Consider the following 6,163-nt stretch of genomic DNA (forward strand, 5'->3'; position numbering starts at 1 on the left):
GTCTGAAAGCAATTTAAGACTAAAGGAATAGTTCACTCAAAAAATAAAAAAATGAATATTTGCTGAACATTTACTCAAATTTACTATCCAAACTGTTGCTTGTCCTTTATTTCTAATATTGCTTTCTCCTGAACACAAGAACGACTGAATGTTCTAAAATGTACCTTAGACAAAATGACAAACTTATTTACAAAATCAATAGCTGTGGACTATAGAACAATGAAATTTGTATTTTCCATAATACAGATTTCAATATATTGACTAAAACCTCTTTTTATGTCTATTCAGTGCTTTTGTCTGTCACAGCAATTTCTTTGAATCATTTGATATTTTCTCAGAAAATATTAACATATTAGATTGAGATATTAGATATTTTTGGTCACTCATATGTTTGGGAACCAGTTCTCACTATTAACTAACTCTAGTTAGTGCAGAATACGGTATTAACATGTGATTTATAAGTAGTGTAAAAAAAAAAAAATTAAAAAAAAAACAGCCAGTATGCTAGTAATATGCATGCTGATACGCAATTAGTTATGAGAATTGAGAATGAGAATTGGTACCTAAACTAAAGTGTTTTTTTTATTATTATTATTATTATTATTGATTTGTAATGGATTGACAGGCCTAAAGATGTTCAGCTTATTTATCATCTACAATATTTTATTCATTTTATTCATTTCAGAACTGTATTTGTGAACACGTGCTTTAGGGCTCACTGATTGTCTTTTCCATCATGTAATATTGATCGGACATCTATCCGTTATTTGGCTTTCTCATCACTGGTGACTTGATTTTTTTGTTTTGGTCAGGCCCACATAAACAGATGCACAAACACTCTTGGCCAGGAGAGAATCATTATAAGGTCCCATAAGCATTTATTATGTCTCCTGCATGGTAGAGGGAACAACAGCCCCTGTATCAGTGGCTAATGAGATTGAAGAGAATAAAGCGCAGGTTTTGCACAGGTCACTCAAAAGGGTCCGCTGCTGATTACATTTGCTTCCATGTGCTTGATCTATTTATCAGCCCGGTGAAAAAGAAAAAGCATCCCATGCAAGCCTGTAGATTTAATCCAAAGTATAAATAAAGCTGAGGACTGCTGCGGCTCTTTAGTGCATTACCATTTCAATCGCACCTAATTTTAGTTTTCATTTTCTTTGTAATGTTTTGGCTGCACTGCACATCTACCTGTGTTTTGGCAAGACAAAGACTGAGATGCACTTCGCCATCCACATCAAACAGATTAGCACATTCAGGCTGACACAGAAAGGGTTTAGTATCATGCTGTTACTATGAACAGATCTGAGATCTTCCAGTGCATTTGTGGTAATGTATGCAGTTTTCCCCTGAAAGCCTTAGTATTTATTGTGCCACGAGTGGGGGGCAAGTTATTCCCAAATACACTGAAAGCTGTTTGTAGCATGCAATTGAATCTCATGCAAGAGTGTTTTTGACCGAATTCACAGTGAAGTTAGTAGTTTTGTGTGTGAAGGTTCATTACAAGGCATAATCAATGCGTAAACTACTTTAAAATGCATTATATATGAAGGCTTTAAAGTGGAAGTGAAGCAGTCAGTTAAGTTAACATTATTTAGTAAAGTGAAAAAGAATAGAGCAAGCTAGTGTTAGAGGCCTTTTTCGCTTTTGTTAATTGTATAATAAATAAAAAGAAAACAGAGTACAAAAAGATTAGAAAAGCTAGTGTTTTTTTAACAAGCAGTTAGTAAATGAATAGAGTGCAAGTCTAAAAGGGACGCAAACATTAATGCCTTGAATTTTATGAAAGTGTAACCCCTCTCTCCCGGATCCTCACCGCCACACCTCGTTCTTGTTCCGAGTGGGTCTCGGTCTCCGGCGTGTCTAGCACGAGTATATGCACTTTAAAAAACACTCCCGTTGTGATCAGTGAAGCTACCTACACTGTATGATGAATAAATCTCTTACCCTTTATTTACACTGCACACGTCTGCAGCACGTTATGGCTTCGACGGAGCTGATCTCGGCCACTCCAGTCAATGCTTGTGTTTATACCATTACATTTTACACCACATACATTTCTCTTGGTGTCCCATTAGTGGCTCTCCGCGCTATATCACTGAAGATAGGCGCGTAGTCTGTTTTTGGCAGATAATAATAATAATATAATAATAATCATCCTGTTTTCGTCAGCAACAGGCGATATCTCTGACTATCATCTATCGGCACAACCCTAAAGGCAGGTCAGTTAACAGCACAGTGGTTTAAATTTGTAATGAAGACATGGTGGAAAACATGTTTATCTTAAATTTCCAATGTGTATATCATAATGTATTCTCTTGAAGATTCTTTATTGTCAAATGTGTGTTGAATGTAAACTCCTCTTAGGAATTTCACCATTCAATGTGAATTTATCTGAGAATATTCTTAAATAAGGACATCTATTCAGTGATTGGTTTCGTCATATCCCGTTTGTGGCACAGCAAAGTGTCGTGAATGATCCCTAAGACTGACACTTAAGATTTAGTCCTACACTTCGCTTAAATTATGAATGAGATGCTTGATAACTAACTTTTAAGTGCAGCTTTGAGCCAATAATTTTTTTACACTTAAGTAAATTCTTAGCAGTGTTCTTGTGAGGAAGGATAAAAGGAGGAGTGACAACAGTACAAGACGAGAGAGGACCAGGCCTGGATTATTTATGTTGTTTTGTTTCTGTTTGTGCGCCGCAGTCAACCGTGAGGGGCTGTCGCGCTATTTTCAGTTTTGTGTTTATTTTGTTATTAAATTATGTTTAAATGTTCGCCGGTTCCCGCCTCCTTCTTCCCGAACTATGAACTGTGTTACAACGGGCCCTCCTGAGATGCCCTTTGCCAACAGGGTTGACTGAAGGATCTGGTGGTTAACCATGTCAAAAGTAGCGGACAGATTCAGCAAGACAAGTATTGAAGATTTGAAATCCGCTCTTGCCAGTCTTAGGGCTTTAACAACTGAGAGCAAGGCAGTCTCGGTTGAATGTCCACTTCTGAAACCAGACTGGTTGCTGTCGAGGAGGTTGTTCTGTGTGAGAAAGGCAGAGACTTGGTTGAACACAGCTCGTTCAAGTGTTTTTGCAATGAAAGGAAGAAGGGAAACCGGTCTGTAGTTCTCTTAAAGAGTTGGGTTAAGGGTGGGTTTCTTAAGTAGTGGGGTTATTCGAGCCTGTCTAAATGCTGAGGGAAAAACACCAGTGTGAAGGGATGTGTTAATGATGTGAGTGAGTGCAGGTATAACTGCAGGAGAAATGGCTTGAAGGAGATGAGATGGAATAGGATCAAGGAAGACAAGGGGCAGACAGTGTCTAAACAAGATAAGTAAGTAAGAGTGGAGCAGAAAGTATCAGTAGCACTGTTAGCATCAAGAGATGATAACTGTTTAGGGGGAGGAAGCGAAGATGAAACCATAGCAGATAGCCGGGAGGGTGAGAGTGAGCGTAGGTTACGTCAAAAGATTACATGTGTAGGGGTATGTGTTGTGTCAGGAACTATGTTGAGGTTAAGAGTGAGGAGGAAGTGATCCGAGGTGTGCAGTGGAGTAGCGAGCACATGATCAGTGGATCAGTGTCGTGTTTAAATAAGGTCCAGTTGGTTGCCTGATTTGTGAGTAGCCGTAGTTAACACTCTCTTGAGATCAAAAGAGGCAAGTAGAGTGTGGAAGTCTGCAGCCTTAGGTTTATCTAGGTGGATGTTAAAGTCTCCAATCATAACTTGGGGAGTATCATCCTCAGGAAAGGTTGAGAGCAGCACATCTAATTCATCCAAGAAGTTACCTTGTGTTCCTGGGGGTTGATAAACAACTACAAACTGGATTTTAAAAGAGTGGGTAATAGTGACTGAATGTGATTCAATGGAGCTGTTAATACCCAGATAAGGCAAAGGAATACATTTCCGATCATTAGAGATAAGCAGATGGGGAGTGTGGGAAAATGAGAAATTATTGGAGAGTGCTGCAGGAGTAGCAGTGTCCTCTGGTTTGATCCAGGTCTCTGTCAGGGCCATGAGGTTTAGTCTTGAATGACTAGCAATATATGTAATGAAATCTGCTTTGTTTACTGCAGACTGGCAATTCCAGAGACCAACAGTGTTAAGATAACACTAAAAAGATAAAAGATAGTGTAAACAATACTGTTTAAATAAAATAAAATAAAATAAAATAAAATAAAATAAAATAAAAATATAGCATTGGCTACCAACATATATTGTGTGTTGGATACTGAACTAGTATGCATATTTGTGTTGCTCTATGGTGGTCTTTTCGTCAAGGTTAGGTGAAACACATTTATATTTCCAGAAATCAGTTTAAAAAGCAAAACCTCAGCATTAGAGAGTTTCTTTGTTCATACAGATGGCAGCCATACTGTTGCTCAGTGGCTTTAAGACATGATTAGCCGGAGATCAGTGATCCAGAACTGCATAATAATGAGGATTTCACACATTACACTACACTGTTTCTGTTTTCACTCTGTTTTTATGTGCACCTAATGGTTAGATTCTGCGTTTCTGACGTATTGCAGCAGAAAACTACCAGCAAGCTAATCAACCTACAGAGTTGATTATGTGTGCTACTGTATAATTGAAGTTTATCCATTATTGAGATAACAATAACTGCATAGCTTCTTTGCAAGATTATTTGAACATTTTGCTGTATTCGTTATAACTTGCACATACAGAATAGCTGATTGAGCAACACTTATTGATTGCTTTGTAAAGATAGCTTGACTGACTGAGCAACAGAGTGTGTCAGTGGTAAAAGACAGTCACAGCAAAAGACATTTCGTTCTTAATAACTTTTACAATCTAACAACAGCAACTGAACCATGAGATGATTCAGAAGGAAGAAATGGCCAGAAAGAGAGAGAGATTTTTACACTGTTGGGATTTAACAAAACACTTACAGGTCACAGTTTATGATAAAAATTATCAAGAATGATCACATTATGCATAAAAACTGCTTATTAAAAATGCTTTTTAATTATTTCATTATTTTATTAATCATTGATTTTTGCAAAATGCTGGGTTAAATACAACCCAGCGATTGGGTTTTTTTTGACCCAGCGGTTGGGTTAAACATTTAACCCAGATGTTGGTGAAAACAACCCAATCGCTGGGTTTGTCCATATTTTACCCAGCGCTGGGTTATATTTAACCCAGCATTTTTTAGTGTAGTTACTACATACAGTCAAACCAAAATTTATTCAGATACCTTCAACATTTCGCAAATTATATCACAGTTTATTCGTTATAGTTTAGAAAATGGTAATAAAATATGACAAGAACGCAGAGTTCCCCTTCAGGAACTCAAGCTGCGTCGAAGTCGCTTTGGGGAACGCCCTTGCGTGACCGCGTTCTGAAGCACGTCAAATCAGTCCAATGGAGTAGCGAGACGTCACGAGCGGGGTGACGTAAGCACCAGAAAGTATAAAAGCGCATCCGGCAGAGCGCAAACCAGCTTCTGCTCTTCAGTAGCGCTCTGTGTATGTGTCTGTCTATTTACTGTTGTCTGTCCGCACAAGCATATATAAAAAACATCATGAAAAAGTCTATGGCGAGCGAACGGCATTACAAACGCTGTGTTCCTCCCTGCCCACGATATCTGGCGGCAGGGGATACACACGATTTGTGTGTCGTTTGTTTGGGAGTGGAGCATGCACGGTCAGCTTTCGAGGAGCTGATTGTCATCACTGCGAGTTACTCTCGCTGCGTATGCTACGCTCTCGCCTGGCTGTGTTTGATGAGAGCGGCCAGGCTCGCGATCCCGCTGGCAGCGGTCCCGCTGTTGCCGAGGCACGGCGTAGACTGCGGATGCGCTTTTATACTTTCTGGTGCTTACGTCACCCCTCTCGTGACGTCTCGCTACTCCATTGGACTGATTTGACACGTGCTTCAGAACGCGGTCACGCAAGGGCGTTCCCCAAAGCGACTTCGATGCAGCGTCGGGGAACCATGGTTACATACGTAACCTAGAGACGTTAAACTGTGTCAGAACAAATTCATCTTGATAATGTCAGATAACTTTGATTGAAAGGTATGTAATGAATTCGGTTGAATAGCTGTCAGCTGTTAAATTTATGTATACTATTAGATAATACCAATTTAGCTCAACCAATTCCCAAGCAATGCTTAATTTTGTTCAGTCCGTCTGTGGT

This window comes from Sinocyclocheilus anshuiensis, unplaced genomic scaffold (assembly GCF_001515605.1).
Source record: "Sinocyclocheilus anshuiensis isolate Anshui unplaced genomic scaffold, SAMN03320099.WGS_v1.1 scaffold246, whole genome shotgun sequence".
NCBI lineage: Eukaryota > Metazoa > Chordata > Actinopteri > Cypriniformes > Cyprinidae > Sinocyclocheilus > Sinocyclocheilus anshuiensis.